Source organism: Typha angustifolia, chromosome 1 (assembly GCF_048772165.1).
Source record: "Typha angustifolia cultivar Huaian chromosome 1, ASM4877216v1, whole genome shotgun sequence".
Lineage (NCBI taxonomy): Eukaryota > Viridiplantae > Streptophyta > Magnoliopsida > Poales > Typhaceae > Typha > Typha angustifolia.
In genome coordinates, this window is record NC_133239.1 from 4335764 (window position 1) to 4355698 (window position 19935).

The window sequence follows — 19935 nt, forward strand, 5'->3', positions numbered from 1 at the left end:
TTATTTTGAAACTTAAATATGAGATTATGTGTATTTAAAAATCACGATCCAGTAACTAAAATATTCCTCGTGATAGCCTTGGCTACTAGTTTATGAGCGACCAAAGCAGTAGTCTTGGCTACTGGGTTGGAGTTGCTATCTACTTTGTGAGCATTTGTTGTCCCCCTTCTGTAACTTCCCTTCTTTTATCTGTCCAGAAGATAGTTAAAAGAAAGATAGAAACGAACGCTTAGAAGAGATTGCGCAAAATGAGATGAAAAGAACCGATCTTCCTTTATAAATGAGATATGCTTAGGGTAACTTTACAAATGAGAGCACAAACTGAAATACTCCGGATCATTTACCCAAAAAGGTAAAAAAAAAAAAGTATCTAATTTTGACGGATTTGATTTTGCTTTGAAGAACTAGTCAGATTCAGCTATCCGTTGCTTTGAAGAACTAGTCGAATTCCATAAATAGTAAATTTAGTTTGGATAGTTCTATAAAGTAAAACAAAGAAAAGAGCACAACTGTAAAACTATTTTAATCTTTTGTGCAAATGACCCAAATGCTTCTGATAGATACATTTCCTGTTAACTTATTAATTATTATACCACACAAATACTACTACTCATCAAGAATATGATATCCTAACATTCTTTCCAAGTACCCAAGTCTTCTATTTTTTTTTTTGTGCAAGAAGTGAAGCAATATTCTTTTGCGTTAAAGAAACTGTAAGTTGGACATGTACTTAATAGCAATAGTTTTGAAAAAGAATTGATGTTTTCATCCAATAATAAAGCTTTAGGATGGTAAAGAACTTGTTCCAAAATTCAGAGAGAAAGTGCTCTCACAATTTTCCTGTCTCAGAAGTGTAGGTAAATCCCAAGGTGCTGCTACTACGTAGATATAAAAAGTACTGTAGACTGCAAACTTACAGTTCCATATTCAAGGCCCTCACACTTTATTCCATGACTTCTAAGACCCAAAATTCTGCTAAAACAAGGGCATGGATTTAACAGCAATAATATATGCAGCCTGGATAACAAGAACATAGGCTGCCTTGACATACGTTGGCCATGCGATTCGCTGATGATGAGAACCAGCTCTCCAATAGCCTGTTTCATATTTCTGATCATCTGAATCCAACCATGTAAATTGGCTATGAGTGCTTTCCAATTCCACAGCTGGAGTCTAGGAAAGTAAAGACGGAACAGCGGATTTTTCAGGTGGATTAATCCAATGGCAACAGAGATTTTCTGGGAAAATTAAAAGAAATGCATATGTACCAGGAGTGAGCCTCTGCTTGATATGTCTCTCAACATTACGCTGAAGTTTTCAAATGGTCCTGTTTCATACTAGTCAATAAACGAAAGAGAATAAATATCCAACATCCTCATGTAATCTGAACTCCACATGGGACATCAAATGAAAGTATCCACAGAGAAATGATGAGGTCTCTTCTATTTAAAGTATGTAGCTGGTGAATCCCTCTCACTGCTCCAATCTGCTGACTTCCCTAATATACGCTTCTGAATTCTAGCATGGTTTCACAGGTGTAATATAATGTGGAGTTTGCTTTACATGTAAGTTAATTTATATGGCTTAGATTGTCATTCTTTTAATTTTCAAGTCATTCCTTTATCCCTTTCTCTGATACCTAACCGCCAAGCTTATTACACTTAACTACAAAATTAATCACTTACGATTGCATATGAAAAAACCTGTCATAGATGTATTTAAATGTAATGATATATAGATTAAACCCAACTTTCAGGAGAAAAGACAAATAAGTTGAGATGTTAATGCTAAGACAGCGGTAATCATATGATTATAGTCGGTATGTGATAGATAAAGAGCAACAAAATTATCTTCAACATTATATGGTTACAAGATTTGCTTAGTAGGCCATGTCGAATTATGGTTGAATCTGCAACAAAACAAAAACAAAGATATCATTACAATATGTACTCCAAAAGAAACTGCGGATACTTGCGCTATAATGTAAGGATTTCTATTGACACTTTGGGTTACCATCTTCTCACATTCCAGGGAAGGCCTATGTGGGGTACCTTTCGGTTATCGTGACATAACTAGACTGGCAAGAGTCAAGGAATATCTTAAGCATCTCAGGATTCAGAAGTACCTATTCAGGCCTATCCAGTTCCTATTGGCTAATCCGGCCAAGAGTGTACTTTGAAGATCCACATTTTTCATTCAGTAAGTCACTAAGTTGTTACTAGAAGAGTGGCTTTTGTACAATCAACTTTTCGTACGAAGTCTAATGACATTCAATTGACAAGATTGCCATTACAGTATTTCACTTTAGAATTGAGCTCGAGACACTAATCATCGACAAGAAAGCATTCAGGGAAAAAAGATATTCTATTATTGTATCTAACCACTGTACATGAATTTCGAAGGAAATATTCATTTGATAATGAAGGTATCCATATTATAAGCAGGGTGATAGGATACTCCATCAGGGCTAGTATATTACTCGTGTGATGAATCAGAAAACACAAATCCAAGAGAAGATAAGATTAGATTATCTTGCTATTGCGCCCTTGCATTTTTTATGCTTCCTTTCTGGAAATTTACAAGATGAAATATTTTATGGAGAAAAAAAGAGAATATATGTTATAGCACATAAGAACTACACTACAAACTGACATTGTTTATTCATGGTACTTGAAAAAAAGACAGTTTGAAGGTCTCCCGGAAACTGTGGTCTATAGATTCTTTCAAAACCGAGCCATTTCACTAAAACATTTCATATTTTGTCCCATCCGATCTGAAACTACCACTGAAACAAACATCCAAACGAAGCCCAAAACAGCCCCAATAATGATGTTACCCGGGTCTAATCGGATCACCTCGCGGTGATATTAGGCTTGACTAATTGTTATTTATCTAATTAGATTATGTAATTTAGTGAGAATCATAGTTAAATCAAGTTCTATGCAGTTTTGAAAAAATATTCATCAAATATTCTTGATAGCCAAATAATATAAAATTAAATAGATAAGATCGGTGACGTTATCATCTACAACTTTCGTACTTAAAGTTCTTCCTATTCAGACTCTACATCAACAAAAATGGAGAACTAATTCGAGAAAGATATAAAAACCGATTTAGCTAAGTCTTCTTTATCATTATTCATGATTATCTCTTATGATCAGTGGTTTGTATCTCCTTCAAACTCGTTTGAGAATTCTTTAAATAATGTCTTTGCCCACATTGATGGCTCATCGTTGACGGGTGGCTGCTAGTGGTGATGGGGCCAAAGAAGACCTAGTCGATATGGAGAAGAGTTCTTGGTACTTTATGGCAGCAATCTTCCTCGGATTTGTTTTGGATAGTGTGTTCACTTATAGCCGAAAAGTGGTGGCTCTAATATCACAGTTATGAATAAAATCTAGAATGACCTGGATGTAAGAAAATTATAAAAATTTTATGGGTGATAGCCTCATGAGTTAGAGTTCTTTTGGCTCTTTACGTGATTCTTAGCTAAGGATGAAAGATAAACAAATAAAACAGTGAAGGAAGGTTATAATTAGACGAAATTTTAAATATTCGATGTTGTGTCGATCATCGGAGGGTGGCGGACTGCCGTATTGTAAGGTAGCACGTAAAAAATGACAGTGGCTAGGGTTTGAAAGCTTGAAAGGATTCTATTTTAAGATCTACTCCTAGAAAAATAAAAATGATTTAATGAGTACGATAACATGGCAAATACGAGATAATTAAAATAACTTAACTCAATATTCATTCCACCATAACAATCAACCTACGACTTCTCCTATTTATAGGAGTAGTCATAGTGGGTTGGATCGAATTTGCCTTATTGGCTTACATAGCAGATTATCCGCTTTAATTCGAAATTAAAAGCAATAAGCAAAATAACTAACTAGACTCGACTGATTCGACCTAGTCGACCCACGTAGTTGGATCATAACACTAGAGCCACCCATTTTACTCTCCGACTAACAACACCTAATAGTGAGATGCATAATGTCATGGTTGAGAACATAGGAAAGGTAAGCTTTTAAAACTCTACCAATTTTGAATGTGGGAAAAGGATAAAAATCTTAAATTGATCGACAGTATTTTTTATCCACTTCGATAATTATAGATCTTGTTGTAACTTAAGATTAATAGGATGTTTTACAACCCTCAATTACTAGAACAATTAGAATGAAACTCTAGGATTTCGCAACCAAGGAAAAATTTCAAGAGTGGTGTTTGGATGCCTATATTAGAGTATCATTTTAATCTAGCAGCAAAGACAATTATAATCAGAAGAAAAGCAATATTAATTGGAGGTCATGTTCACTGCACATGCACCTCCTTCCCTCTCCATCACCACTACATGATCAGAGGAGTGGTTGCAAAATTCTCAGTTGAAACCATCAATTTTTGAATTAAAATCAAATCTTAAAGTTCCCTCTTTAAAACCCTAACCTTACTCCTCTCCTCTCCTCTCCTCTCCTCATTGTCACCTCTTTCTCTTTCCTTCTTATCTTCTCCTTCCATCGTTGAAGTTTTTATTGTCAGATTTCGGTTGCCAGAGCATCATCAGACAAATCTGAGCTTACCCTTCAACTCACGGTTAGTCCTCCCCCACCCAATATATTTAACTTAAATTTAATATAATAAATATTGTGTACCTTTGTTTTCAGGCATTTGTAGCTTTCTGGGCAAAATTTGCCAGCCAACGACTTCAAGTCATTACCGTTCCAATGCGAGAAGCTTCATCTCATTGCCCTCACACCATGGGTACTTCCATTTGGTTCTAATATCGGCGAGGTATGTTACGCCATTAAACCTCATCCCATTGACCTCTTGGCTTGCATCCGATCAGCATAGTCATCACCGGTTATGTCTGACCTCTTGAATAAACTTCCCTCATAAGAATTTTGTAGACACTTTCAGAGTTTTGTAGCCTTGTTGAATGACCCAAGCACCATTATGGTCGATGGTCATGGATAGTACTCCTTTCACCATTGATCGCCATGGTCGACTTGCTTCCATCTTGTGGGTTGGTGGGCAGCGGGCTTAACTGCAGCCTGACCCAAGTCGATTTGCTGGGTGGGTTGTAGCCTAGGCAAACTATTTGGGCTGGATTTGGCCCAATTTAAAATTTTAGTTACTTTTAATTTTAGAAATCATATATATGGTTAGGTTAAAATATATTATTTGTATAAAGGTGGTATTTTTTTCTGGTGTAGATTGAAAATTTTAGTCATTTCACTTAGACTCAAGTGAATAGGATTTACTTGCGTTTTATTCATCTCAAATTTTGTGCTTTATACTGTCATGTTATTTTTATGCAATATCATCACGTCATATGTGTGCAACATAATTATCATGTTTTCTTTGTGTATTGTTATTCTCCATGCAAATAGAAATTATAATGATCATAAGTGATTAGTGAAAAACTTAAGTTGTGATTGGTATGATTTACATAATAAACTCATTAAATATCGCTCTGCGATTTTTCACGGTAACTCAAATCTACTTGGAAATCCAATGAGCAGTCCTATTTTACATCACCATGGTGACTTTTTTAGGTGGCTTTGACGGAATTATAACAACTACAAGTTAGATTATGATACTTCCTAAGATGATTCTAATTTCTATCAACAATCAGTGGAAGAGATAGAATATGTTTATCACGTAGTGACACCTCTTGGTAACCCTAACTAGATCAGCTAAGAGAAAAATACTAGATTGTCATTTTGAGATAATTTTATTCACAGGGCACAGATCCAAATGAGACATGTCATTTATTTAATACTGAGAAGTTTAGTATATTGAAATAATAAACATGTTATCAATTATGATTCATTATTATCTTGTGTATTATTATTATTATTATTATTATTATGAGCATGCTTGGTATTATTTGTTTACTATATATTATTGAGTCTCAATTTATTTTAAAATCATACTTGTGAATTTTAAACTTATTTAGCTTTTGAGTAAATTCTACTTATTGAGCTATGCTTATTGGACCACAACATTCCCCTTTAATATTTCTCAAATACTGATTGGTGTGGTGACTACACGCTGTGCATCGAAACTATATCTCTACTTAGGATTGGTCTCATTTCCACTAAAACACTATTTTGTTAACTTAATTTAATTGGGAAGACATTGGTTGTCAAATTTAAAATTTGTTATTACCCATTTGAAGTTTTATTAATTATTAACTTAGAGCTAATAGTCAAAATGAATTCTTATCACCAAGGATTTTGAAAAACCTTATTTGTTAAGGCTTCATGTATCTCCAGTCTATTGAGGTATATAGCCGGCCGATCATGATTACAAATCCTGGTCATGACAAAAATTACAGCTTTTAGGGTGAAGTATAACTCAAATCACACTGGTGTCACTTTGTCTAAGCAAATACAGCATTGCTCAGGCTTGTGTCTTCACTTACCCTCTCCTGAACCTCACCCCGCCCATCTGCCAACCCACCATCGGTGAGCTTGGCTAACATGGCGGAGAGAGTCAACCATTATCTCGTCAGAGATTAGTGATGACGCTGACCTAATATCAAGTATAGAATTCTTCATCTGTTTCGTAGCAAACTGCAGTTCTGTGAACCATTCAAAGCTGCCATTCATCTATAACTCCAAGATGTACCTCGCAAGCAAATCCCATCTCCATGCTCTCTTTGTAGCAGCTTTTTCACCTAGGAATACTTGTATATCTCCCAGGAGCAACATGGATAAAAGGTTAAGGGACATTCCAAGGGAGAGATTTAAGGTGACTCATCAGTTCTGGCACGTGTTGCTCACTCATGCACCAACTCCACAGAATGGAGGAAGACGAGCTGATAGGAGTCGATTCCCATTCCCACTCGTTTAACCTCCATGTTCCTTTGTTCCTATACAATCCTCCCAGCTGCCCAAAGGCCCCAAACAATGCCATCTCTGAGATTAAGCTAAAGTAATCTTCAGAGTAATCACACGGAAGGCAATCCAATTTCTTTAGTAATTGTAATACTTTGGATTCTCAATCCAGAGTTGCCAAACAGGCCATAAGATACGGAAATATATAACATCTATTTGGTTGTTTTTTATCAGCAAATTTATACAACATTATACAAGAAACCAAATGTATCCAGCGATGGAAAGGCAATTTGAAACAGTAGGCAGTGTAAAAATCATTACCCAATTATGTCATTCGATAAGCATGCACAAATGTCACAAGTTCGGAAAATCGAAAATCAAATTAAAAGGTTAAACAAACTATATACCCAAAATCCTACCTGACTATTTCAATTAAAATTTTAACTATCGCAATAGTTCCACGAGGAATGCTGCACTGAAATGAAATGAAAGAAGCCACATTAAGCATTTGGAATTATCCAAATCAATGACAGTTGTGCCGGTCGGCACCCTCCATGCCGCTATGCCATGCCATGCCATGCCAAAAGGCACGGTTTCAGTGCCAACCCATATAGATTGGCATAAGGCCGCATTACGTTTGGAACGGATTTTACTAATTTGAAACGAATTTTATTGATGTGAAATAAATCTATTAGAGTGGTAAATTTAAAATATTCTATAGAATTTTTTTTTATCACGTGACAAGCATGATATCAGATATAGAGCCCTTTTCTAAAATTTTTTACTATTTTAATCATATTATAAAGTATTTAATTATATTATACAACGTTTAATTATTAATATTAGTTTTAATAAATATGTTCACTCATATTATATGTTGAATAATATTTTTATTTAATTATTAATATATATTTGGTAAAATAAATTATTTATAAAAATAATCTAAAGACTGTAGATTTTATTATATATATTCAAATAAAAAATAAGAATTGACGTACTGAAGGCTTAAAACCATCTTTAAATATACTAAAAAATATTAAATGTGTGTCAGTGGCATACAGGGACGTGTCAGACATGTCGATCGGCACAACCATCATTGTTCCAAATATTATTAAAAATTTATTGCAATAGCAAGATGATGTTGGATCAAGACTGGAAGAAATGAGAGGGCTACAAACTATTAATAATTGCAAGTGCAAAGGGCCACGCTAAACCAAGACTAATATAACAACATATTTCAACTTTATTTATACGCTAATGTCTAAGGAACAAAAACACAAGTACACGTGAGTACTAGAAAAGTTAATTGTACTACGAGGACCAAATTCAATCAATCAAGTAAACCCTAAGTTGATGTGTCACCATTCATTCTATTCAATCATGACTGATAGCCATAATAGGTTGTCTACCCCTGCTCATGCTTAACATAGATTAAGAAAGAAATTAAGAAGGTAGGTCATCATGCGAACTATGGGTTCCTGATATATCCATCTCGTACACTCTGACTAACATAAGTACCATTACATGCTAATATCTCGAGGACATGCTATGATCCACACAGCTCCTCATCTCTTGCTAAAACAATGAAACCATACTTGGGATAGTGCGAAATCAAAATCACGGAATCAAATCGAATTTGCTAAACAACCATGCAGATAGAAATTTTACTAAAAAAAGTCATGCATAGAGAAATATGGTTATACTTTTGGATGAGGCTACTATCAGAGTAGGTTTTGGGGAGGGAAGGATATTAAAATTTCCCTATTGCTGGATGGGTTTTATTTATGAGAAGAACCTGCACTGAACCAGATAGGTACATGGGCAAGCCTTAATGACCACACCAATATATTTACAAAGAAACTCTTATATGACATTAAGATGTAAGCAAGAAAATATTAGGTGTTTTTTTTTGGTTGAGAAAAAGTATTAGGTGGTGTTGTTGGTTGCTTATTGCGCTTCTTTTGATACAATTTGGTGAACAATTTGTAGGTTACAAGATCAAAGTGGATTTCCTTTGGGAAAATTCCAATGCATGAGGCTACCCCCAATGCTGGGGTCTTGGGACTGGATGCAGGATTTACACAACCTTACCTTCAATATGGAAAAGGTTGTTTCCATTAAATATGAACTTGTGCCCATTTAGACGCAAGAGGCAAGCCTTATGGTGACACCAAGTCACACTCTATCAAGAAAGGGGGAGACAAATAATACCTACTCCTTAATTTTTTTAAGAAATGTTTTAATTTTCTAAGCAAGCCTCATGCAATTGAATAAAAGGAACAAGCTTATAGAGATGTGCATTTATCTTTCTATGTAACCAATTAATGTTCTATCAAATAACAAATATTAATTCTATTGAGCAACTTGATGTCGGTTATGTAGTCCATTCATTTTAAAAGATTCCGCATCCAATTATTTTAAAATGAGAAAGATGTACGTTAAAATAATGTTCACTAGTGTCTCATTCTTGACACATGTAATATGTATGCCTTTGGGAATTACCCCAATAAGATTGTGCAAAAGCTACACGATTGGCATGTCCTTGAATTCAAGGATGGTCATGCAACCACGTGTCAATCAGCAGGTTAAACTAATCCTTGCCAACAAGTTATGGGCATCGTAATGCAAATAAGAATTTGTTAAAGAGGCTCACTCATCATGAAATACATCTAAAGACTGTCGTTTGGAAGAAAGATATGCCTAAAAATCAGCAGTTGGACAAAGAGGATGAGTATTAAGTATATGCATAGGCCTAAGATCATATAAAAATATTCGCCAATAGGAATATTATAATAGAAATAAATATTGAAAAGAAGTTTTTAAGAAATGTTTTAGGTTTAGATCTCAGTAATTTCATTTAGCAATCTGTAGTTATCAATCTTGGACCTTTATCTTCTCTTGAGGCCTCAGAAGGCTCTATCTGCAGCAGTAAATCCTTCAAAAAAAGTGCAGTCAGATGCCAACAAAATAACTTGGTAGATAATAGAGTAGAAGAGAGGAAAGGAAGAGAAAATGAGCAGCACAAGAGGGGTGCATCGGGAGAGAAGCAGAAACAGCAGAAAAGGATAGGGAGGGAAGGAAGAAGAGCTCCATTTCTGGAACCAAGATATAAAGGCATACTCTCTTTTTGTGAGTCAAGACAACTCATAAGCGTGAAGAGAAGATGTAAATACTGGTTGACAGGGGAAAAGTGAGAAACGGCAGGCTGCATGACATCAAAAAGGGTCTTACACTATGGAGAGAAAAGAAAAAAAAAAGAGTCAAAAAGGGGCAGTGGGGCGCTAAGGAGAGGAGAAGAAAAGCCCAGTAAAAGTGATCTTCATAAAATTAAAAATATATATATATATATTCTCAAATCTTCTGTCATTGCTGCTGTAGACTCTTTTGCACCTTTCGGTTAAGATAGGCTTTGGATGTATTATATATATATATATATATATATATATATATATAATTAGAATGCTCAAATATTTCTAAAAGACATCACTCTAACAAGGATCAAACAAGGAAAGCTTTCAAAATGTTCAATCAGGACACAATTAGGACTCCCAATTGGAAAATTTTAGGTACAACTAGGGAAGTGGATGAGGGCTTGATTAAGGAAACAATAAAAAGTAAGAGTAATGCAATACTTACAAATATTTTATAATTAGTCTACAAATAATATGATGTGGCAATCTTTTAACTCTTAATAGTTTATCTCTGCATCTCACACTCATCTTTATCAATAATGCCACATATGCATACTTTGTAAAATGTTTGTAAAGTGTTTGTTGATAAGGGTTTACTCAAAAAGAAAAAAAAAAGGGTGTCTTAATGCATGGAGCTCTTACCTATAAATGGTCCAGTAAGAACAGATATTCTCAATTATACTCACATCAAGGTTTTAAAAACTATTGCGCCTAGGCACTAGGTGGGTGCCTAGGGGAGCACCCAAAATTCAAAACGGTTAAATAAAAAAAAATGTTAGAGCAGTTAAAATTAATACCTACAATCTAAACTATAAACTAATGTATTCTTATTAAGAAATATAGTAATGTTAAGGCATTCACTTGCGCGGGACCTAATCAGAGTCTAGTTATATTCTATCTAAGACAAGAGCCTAGGCGTTAAAAGGTGAAAGTTTAAAACAATGATCCATGTTTCTGAAAAGGTTGTATTCAAAATGTAAAACAATAACTTGTTGGATGTAGGGGGCAAGCCTTACAGCCGCCACTACCTCTAAATAATAAGAGTGCCAATTGAAGATAAAAGTAAAATATATTTCTAAATGAAATTCGAGTTAGTTAGTGATCTAATAGTTGAGCTAACAAATAAGCTAAGTTGACATGAACAACACCCACAATAGGCTAAATCAGATTATGTCGGTTCATCCAAACCCGACCGAAATAAAAAATACAGGCCTTCATGCCTACATAAGATTGAAATGTCCAACTGTTGTTAAAAAGAATACTAGAAATTATACCTAAATCATGTCCGAATTAGGAATTGGTACACATCTAATATCTAAACTTTATTTGATTTACACAGCCCTCTCAAGGTTAATTCTATATGTTAGCTAGTCTACTAACCCAACTGGAACACAGATAAAACTTAATTCCTCCAGTCTTATCTTGTTTACTCGCATCATGAGGGCATATCACACCAGAAAGAGCTGTGGGATGTATAAATAGCATAAACATATACTTACCTACCTTAAATCTTATTTAATTCTTATACCCTTGCAATATAGACAAATTCACATCATTTATGTCAAAGTAAATCCATTGGTTGCTCAGAGATTCTAGTCATTCATACTCGCATAAGTCACAATGTTTTCAACTCAACCCTTGTTAAATGTGAAATTAAGAACATACAAAAGTTCAATCTAGACCAAAGATATGTCAAGTGGTTGAATATAAGGTAAAGTAAATGCCAAATGCTCCCGGTTAAACTGATCACTATGCCCATGTAGAATGCAAAACTTTTCTCAAGTGAAACAAGGACTGCAGAAAGTACCATGGATGTTGTAGCAGATCAACACGACTTGGAAAATAAGTGCAAGCTAAAAAGGATCCTTCGAGAGGCACCTGAAATTTGTAATGAGAAAGAAGATGGTATATTGTCCAAGAAGTAAGAACCTTTTTATTCTAGATGAACACAACACTTCAGCAGATTTTTATATGATAGAATACTATGTGACTTGACTAAGTTTGCAGCCGAATAAAGTTGGCAGTTTATATTTCTTCAATACATGGAAATCTTATACAGGTATGGTATATCAACATAGTCACATTTACAAGAAACTTTGGTACGACTAACCAGAAGCACTGAAGAGCCAACATCCTTCTTATAGACTAATTTACAAGTCTAAATTGCTACTTCTGTCGCCCAGACAGCAAAAGGCGATATAGTTTCTCCACATGCCATATTCTAATACTCTATTTATTGATTATCTGGTACTCGAGGCAGAAAAACATCTTTCTTCAAACACAAAGAGCAAGAAACGTACAAAGTACAATGAGAAAAAAAAAACACACACCAAAGAGACAAGACAAAGAAGCTTGCATACACGTTGAGAATGTGATAAAATGGAAAGGTCAAAAGGTAGACCAAAAACTTCGACTAAGTCCTAACTGAGACAACCCACATAGAATGCAAACGTAAGCGGCAACACATAACTTTGTAGCACTAATTCGTGCAAAATAAAAGTCTTGCACAGAGAAGTTACCTTGTTGGACCGAAGTAGAATCCGAGAAGAAGTAGGGTAGGAGGAGGATCAAATTTTTGCGAGGCAAACCGGGGTGGCAACGAGAAAGAGCACGCTAGTACACAGCCACGGCAACCCAAGCATGACTGCCGACCGGTGTGCTCTCTCTCGTTGTCAACCTACCACGCCTAGCAAAGCACCACATCGAACACCTCGTCTGCAACCAAAAAGCCGCATAACACAGTAAGATCAAAAGATACAAACCCATTTAATTCCTCCACACCCATTTGATCGAAAGATTGGAATCAAACCACCAGAAGAACGACAGAAATATAGCACCACCTCGGATCGAGGCAACGAAGCACTTCCATGACCAAGATCTGATCTCGATGACCACAGAAGAAAGAGTAAAGATCTAGATGAACAACGAAAGATCAACAACAGCCTACAAAGAGAACGGAGATTTACGAAACAAAAACAGATTAGGGTTCTCATCTCTTACTAAATCCTTCCTCGGTGCACATCGATCAGCAGCAAGGGAGGAAGAAGAGAGAACGAATCCAAAGAGAGAAAAAGAGCGAGAGCTTCTCTTCGTCTCCGACCTCTCTACTTCGCTTTTTCTAAGGCACGAGCCGTGGTAATCGTTTCACTATTCTTACCGCAGTAAAACCTGCACCCAGTAATCTTTCCGTATCGCTGCGTGTCCTACCCTGGAAACAAAGATAAACTTAGTACACCAAAATACAAATTAACCCAATTAATTTACCAAATTAGCCCTATTAACTACAACATGGAGGCGTGGTCGCGACCATAGCCACGTATGAGATTGCGAAACGTGTCAGTATATAAAGGTCCATAAGACAGAAATGTCCCTATTCACTCTACGGAACAACGAGATTACCCCTGTACCTTTTCCCTCCCCCGTGGCCCATGGATAACATGCCACGCTTTTGGTGACGCGACGTCGTCCTCCTGGGCAATTCCGTCCATTTACAATGATAACCTCACGCCCACCATTGTACTTTTCATCCATTAACATGCAGTAGAGTTTAACCAAGACCGAGGGAATATTATTTAGGCGAAGAGTAAAATCTCGGTGTTTTAGTATCAGACCGTTTGATTTATTCGCCGTAAACGACGGGGTTAAATACGGAGAGGGATCAGGATATAAGAAAACATCACTACCGTACAAACGATTGAACTCGTGATACGGGCCGTTCGATGGACGGATTTCTGGAAAGAGTCTTTTAACGACCATGTACCTTTATCATAAACGTTCGCCTTGGATAATTGCATTCCGGCCCAATTTCTTCCTCAAGCCAAGATAAATAATCCTCTTACTTTGCCTTACAAATTAATTATTATTCGTATGCATATTTATTTTACATCTTAGTTTCCTTAACTAATCATTACCACATAAATAATTTACATGTCTGTGGTTAAGTTAAAGCTGAATTAGAATAAATTTTAAGGGCATTTAAAGACAAAATATTCGGATTCAAATGATAATAAAAATAAAATGTACGTTTTATTTTTTTTTAATTTAAAAATCTTGTTTCTTTTTGGACCTATTGGACTACAGATGGGTACCAATTAGTACTACAGAAATAATTCCTGCACTGTGAGAGGAGGCACGGTGGCTGTCGTTGCGTGGCTACCAACAGACAAAAGCGGAAGAGTCTAGAGCGGTGAGGCTCGCACTTCGAGAAGAATAAAAAACCAAAACATCTTAAAATCTTAGTACGGGGGCAGAATTTTACTTGGTAAAATGTGGCAAATATTAAGTTCTTTTTCTTTCTTTCTTTTTTTCCTCACTAAAAAGGTCTATGGGATTTTATGTCTCTTTGATTTGAATTTTGCGACGGTTAGATTTGTCCTCCTAATCCTAATGAAGGTAATTTATTACCCACTAACTAATATAATTAAGGGGGTCTACTTTCGTGTTGAATAAAAACAAGACTAATACAAGTTATCTCGCAAAGATACAAAGAGAATTGATACTATACTTATTCGTAATTTAGTCTGTTTATTAGCCAAGCAGCCAAGCGAAGGACTTGTGAAAAAGTTAGTCACCCTACTTTATTTTTTGTCATTGTATAACTTGTATTTGCTAAATGGAATGAATCACCGGTCTACGAACTTTCTTTAAAAAAATGATTCTATAATATTAACTACAAACATGAACATGTTCATAAAAAACCCCATTCAATTAAAAAAGAATATTATAATTTTAATGCGATATAAAGTTAACACTAAACTAACAAAGAATAGTAAATTTATATAAAAAAATTGGTAATATTTTAAATTAAATGATGAAAATACTCTTACTTGAATGTAATTAGCAAGTAGTAATTAGATATTATCTAATCTAAAGACAAAATAATAATTTTAAACTATTGAAATGAATTTAACTAAGTTATTGTTTAATTATCTTAGAAGAAAAATGCTTATTTGAGAATAAGGTTATTTATATTCCACAAATTTACGAATCAAACTAGCATAAAAATATTTTAAAGGTGACTTTATGCGCATCTCTTAAATATAAATTAGGTGAAGCGAAAAAAGGGCGATGGATGGAGCAGAAAAAAGAGGAAATTGACTTATAATTTTTCTCATAATTTATTGTTGGTTGTAAAATGTAAAACTATCTTGAATAAGTTTATGTAATAATTTGTGTTTGGTTACTGGTTATAAATAAGTATATTAAATGTAATAGAATCTTATTTAGAGAATATGTATAACTTTATCACACATTCTATACATGATAAAATTTTATGTATAACTTATTATGAACTTACCTTATAAAAGATTTGACCAAAATATGCATAAGTGAGTATTGGACTGTAAAATATATTTAAGAGAGTCATAATTTATGAATAAGTAATCCTTATGCATGAATCAAATATCACATATAAGTGTATTTGGCAATTCAGACAAAAAATAATTCTACTCCTGGCTATTCCAATTAAAAAGTTAGTGAATAGAAATTAGAGGCTAAGCAGAATATAAATCACATACCGGATAATATAAGTCAGAACAACAAAGCAATATGTAAATATATCCCTAAATACATTATAGACAATTCATATAACACATGATATATATAGAGATTTTTGTAATTGCTTTTGGTTTTTCTATTTGTAATGATAGACTTTAGTGCTCACTGTATATGTAAATTCTGTATACTTCATTCTAATAAAATATATATCAACTATAGAAAATATATATACTCAATTTTATATGCTAAATTTAAAAACTAAATGTAATTAAATTACAAAAGCCCTGACACATATAGCTATGTCATAAAATGACTAAATTTAGCAATAGATATTCATGACAATTACTCCACAAATATTTATGTCACAAAAATAGAATTAATGTATTTTTTAATATTTCAATTATCAATATTAATTGTGAAAGAAAGAACGATAATAAACATTTATAAATGACACACACACACATAGTACCAGATCTCACAATCATACATGAATGCTCAATTACTCAATCGATCATAAGAGTACATCAATTATCCATCTAAACAAGTGTATCACTTTAGCATATAGAAAGCACATAGGATAACTCGTCAAATGTCCACGCACAATATATGTCTGATTGTCAATGCACAAGACCCAACTGCCCTCAAATATAGGCCACGAAATCACATATTAACGATAATAATTGAAGACCCTAAAATCAGACACCTACTCGAGTACCCACATACTTTCTAACCGTACTTATGTGATTTCATAATTTTCTTTAGAATGAGTAAATTATGTGATTATCTAATACTTTCATAGATCATGCATTTTAAGAATTTAAGTAGTAGAAGAGTCGAACTCACTCCAAAATCATTTACATATGATATGCAGAGTCATGCTCAAGATCAACTCAACAAATAAAGTATGAATAATGTGCTCATCCCTAATTATCTTTGTATACTATGGAGGTAAAAAAGATGCATGCATATAATTAATTACATAACATATATTAACTTAAAAATATATATAAAGGGTGAGACTACTCACAGTCGATTTAGGACGCCCGCTACAATTTTAATTGCTCTACCACAATTCACGACCAAGTCATCATGCTCTCGAATTGCAGGGATTCAATCATGTCACGAATCTGTAGTCGTTAGGATTAATAATCAGTTAGATTTCCCATCTAACTTCAATGTGCTTATTTGATTATATATATCTTAACAAACGCTTATCCTTTTGTAAATATATACCTATACATTTATACTTACATATGTATTAGTAGGTACACACAATTAATGATATGTATATATCCAGCATTCCATATATATCTATGTATTCACTCAATAACCACAAATTAGGATTTCATATGCTGTTTGTACTTATACTTGCATATTATTTAGTGGTCCTGAAATGTACAAATATGTAATTAGTCATGTATGTTGTATTAAAAATAAACTTTAACAAGTTATCGAGAATATGCCCTAGGTAAATAAATTCACTCAATATATATATTTTATATAGAATTATATGTTATATCATATATCTAATACACTAATTAGGGTGTAACTATTATACATCTTTTCCATAGTTCTTGCATAATTTGCATCGTAATGAGCTAAATCATTAACTTTAACTACGTACTAATGATAATAAAAAGTAAATAAGAATTAAGATAATTATAACTAGCTGATGATTTGCATTAATGGGTATATTATTTGCATTTGACCTGCGTATGCTTTAAGAAATTATTAAAATAACTAATTAATTCGAATTTACAGACATTTAAATTAGAGGAAGTAAAAATAACTTACTCAAATAAGAAAAAGGAGACTATATCACGGTTACAGTGATGGGCCGAGCCCAGCACTGTTGAAAACAACCCGAGATAGAGGAGGAGGAGGAGGAAGGGAGCGGAGAAGAGAAGAGAGAGAGGAACGGAGAAGGAGGTTGGGGAGGTGGCGGCCGGGGGAGGTGGTGGCTCGATAGGAAATAACAAGGGAGAGAAGGAGGAGAGGAAGAAACAGGAGGAGGAGGAGGAGGAGGAGGAGGAGGAAAGAGAGGAGAGGAAGGAGGGAAGGATTACCGGCTTGCGGGAAGGAGGAAGTCTCCGGTGTCGCTGGGGAGCCGAGGGAAGGGCGGAGACGGAGGTGTGGCTTAGGCGGTGGGTTTGGTGAGTAGGAGTTAAGAGAAACGAGAGAGAGAGGGGAGGTGGGGGAGGGGGGGGGAGGGAGATAAGGACGGGGGAATAAAATAAAAGAAAAAAAATGTGGAGTCACTTCAAGAAGTCGGCTGAGAAAGTGGGAGAGATACAGAGAGAGAAAAATATTTATAAGGAAGGAGAAAAAGAAAGAAAAATATAATAATATGAGCTATTATTTAGAAAGTGGAGGCATTTGTATAAAAATTAACTTTTAGTAAATCTAGGCTTTTGTGTGCATTCCTAACGCATCTCTTTGTTGTAAATTATATATTTTTTTATTAGAAGAAATATATACATATAATTAGTATAAAAAATAGATACTAGATATGGACTAGACTCAACTAAGCACTTAGGCTCCATTAAGCTTTCAGCTATCTATAGTCTACGCTTCAATTATATGCGTTGTCGAGCTGTTTTTTTAAACTAATTGCACTGTCGAGTCATCAACTGGATTGGGCCAAATTACTAAACCACTAAATAATTTCTCCATAATATTATTTAAAGTTAGAGTTAAACTCATGACTTTTTTGGTTATATAAAAGGTTTTGGTTATATAAAAGGTACCTACTAACTTTGTTAGAGTTGGTTGATATAAATTTGATTTTAAAAGTTCAATCTTTCTAATACTAAAATCTAAGAATTTTTAATCTCTAGACACTCTTTCAAAAGTAGCACTTAAAATTTTAAATAGGATTAATAACCATTTCATCTATAATATATATTATATCTCTAAATATTCACCAATTTAGCAATTACAAATGCCTTTAGTGGGGCATTTGTAATATAAATATATTAAAAAATTTTAATTTAGTATAATGAGTGCACATATTTTCTATAATTGATGCACATTTTATTATTTATCGAGATAGTCTACACCCCCAACTAAATATCAAAAGGGGTTTATTTCACTGTAGCTCTAGATAAAACATTAAATTATTGAGTGTTTACCTAGTAAAAAAATAAAATGCTAATGAAATCAATATATTTTCATATGAAGTGCAGATATAATTAGCATTTTTATTCAAAAAAATGCTCAACAATTTAGTATTTATTAGAAAAGGATGATACACATTAAAAAAACTAAAAACTAAAGTGTTTTATTGTTAAAAACACTAAAATATAGATAAAATTATAATATCATAATTTTGTGTTGTGTTGAGTTATCTATTTTAGTTATAAAATATGTCGATATAAAGATTTAAAAAAGTTCTATAAGTCAAAATTATTTACCACATTCAACTATGCTCAGAATTGTTAAAAAAAAAAACATTAGCTCCTCCACATTTTATTTTAACTTTTTTCAATTCTTTTGTATATAATGTTCAATTCGTTTTCTAAGTATAAATGTTAAATAATTGTGCTTATTATAAATTAAACTTTTTAGCATTTTCATCTAAAGTTAGAACACTAAACTTATTAGTGTTTAATCTAGGACTACGGTACCATAAACATATTTTTATATTAAGATTGAGGTGTGATATGTTATGTAAATAAAATATAAAAAAGAGCTAATTTGGTCAAAAACTCTATATTTTATTATAACGGAGTGTAGATAATATATATATACAATACACATAGTCTATTATTATAAATTAAAAATTTTAATACAATTAATATACAAAACCGTCACTTTTAGTAGTCTCAACTAAGATTATGAAATACTTATTATACACTCAAACATTCACTCCTTTGGCAAATGTGTTACCACAATTAAAGATCATGTTGATCTAGAGTATGATAGATAGTTATTATTGAAGGATTTGTAGGGCATTAAGGGATTGTTGCCTTATTGGCAATGAGATTAATTACGGTGATAATGATAGTTGCAATGATAATGATATTTATATAGAATTTGGGTTGGGAATAAAAAAAAAGGTTTGGTAGCGATGGTGGTGGTGTGGTGCAGTGGTAGTGAGGTATATAATTAGCATAGACTTTATTTTTTTTTTTAAAAATATAAGGGAGCTAATATAAGTGTCGAAAGGAAGAAGCTATAAATCATAAGAATTTTAAGTCAATTTTCCAACAAAAAGATTGTTAGGTGTTTCCATTGTGATTAACATCTAGGCTACCACCCTATTTTGTAAAAGTTAAATATGAGAGAAATACTAGCATCGAAGTCAAAAGTATGTATTTTAACATCTATACTTTGTGAGTAGGTTGTGACTAAGTGTGTTAAAAATAAACGAGTCTCTACAGCCTAGGTTTTACTAGACTAAAATTTAG

At 33.7% G+C, this 19935-nt stretch overlaps 1 long non-coding RNA gene across 5 annotated transcripts; it reads right to left on the reverse strand.

Moving 5' to 3' along the window:
• Positions 1-730: 730 nt before the first annotated feature.
• LOC140772998 (uncharacterized) lies at positions 731-17722 on the reverse strand. Of its 5 annotated transcripts, XR_012106411.1 has the most exons (9): positions 17321-17712; positions 16554-16653; positions 13031-13238; positions 12871-12943; positions 12550-12745; positions 11838-11908; positions 7259-7314; positions 1269-1909; positions 731-1173 (listed from the first exon to the last, which is right to left on the reverse strand). It is a non-coding gene; the product is annotated as an uncharacterized lncRNA (long non-coding RNA). The 5 variants fall into 5 exon arrangements; XR_012106397.1 differs by lacking the exon at positions 7259-7314 and having other exon boundaries at positions 1269-1337; positions 17593-17722; XR_012106376.1 differs by lacking the exon at positions 7259-7314 and having other exon boundaries at positions 1269-1337.
• Between the last annotated feature and the right edge of the window lie 2213 nt (positions 17723-19935).